This window comes from Mus caroli, chromosome 11 (genome assembly GCF_900094665.2).
Source record: "Mus caroli chromosome 11, CAROLI_EIJ_v1.1, whole genome shotgun sequence".
NCBI lineage: Eukaryota > Metazoa > Chordata > Mammalia > Rodentia > Muridae > Mus > Mus caroli.
The window spans coordinates 110503653-110504525 of NC_034580.1; the positions used below are offsets into that span (position 1 = coordinate 110503653).

At 47.2% G+C, this 873-nt stretch overlaps 1 pseudogene; it reads left to right on the forward strand.

Moving 5' to 3' along the window:
* The first annotated feature begins 315 nt into the window (after nucleotides 1-315).
* LOC110306235 lies at nucleotides 316-711 on the forward strand (annotated as a pseudogene).
* The last annotated feature ends 162 nt before the right edge of the window (nucleotides 712-873 follow it).

Below are 873 nucleotides of genomic sequence, written 5' to 3' on the forward strand. Positions count from 1 at the left end.
TAGGTGCAGCTCATCTTTCTTACCCACCTCCTGACTGGTGCAGCAGGAAGGAGCACGGGCGCCAGTTATCACTTATATATGTTGTGCACCTACTATGTGCTGGGGACTGCTTGGAGTACCTGACCTGAGTCTCTCTTCTTTTAGCTCCCTGTTTGTTTTTTTCCTCTTCCTGTCCCTTCTCATAATGAGTGCTTTCAAAGGTCACATCCAGCTTGAGAGTCCCCCAAAGTCAGCATTAAGCGCCTACTGTATACGTAAGCATCATATCCAAGAGCTGCCTACAGAAAGTTCCACCGCCCCTGCTCAGGGGTCACGATGGGCAGCAAGATGGCTTCCGCCACCAGGGTTGTGCAGGTAGTGAAACCACATGCTCCATTAATAAAGTTCCCTAACAGAAGAGACAAACCTAAACTCAGTGCCTCAGAAGCTCTGGGGTCTGCTGTGCTTCCTCCCCTCCCACTCCTCTCTCATTTCATAGCATCCTAAAGGAAGTACGATTTACTGATGTGCCAGGGGCCACCAGACACTGCAGAAATGATAAAATCATTACCTCAGAAATACAGAAGGAAACCTGTGTCTCAAGAGGAAATGGAGTTTATCCAGCGTGGGGGTCCAGAGTGATCGTCGTGGCTGCTGCTTGTCACCAGACAGAAGGATTCGCTTTGCAATCGAGGACTTCCACAAAGTCAAATGAAAGTCATATATTAAACAGCCTTAATAAATATTCTGTAAGCAGAATGAAGTATAGAAACTCCAGGTGGTCACTTGTATTTCCTACGTTATGTATCTTGGTCAGCTGCCCCACAAGCTGACCTGTACACTTATTAAAGTCTACATTTAAAAAAGAAGGAGGAGGAGGAGGAGGAGGGGAGG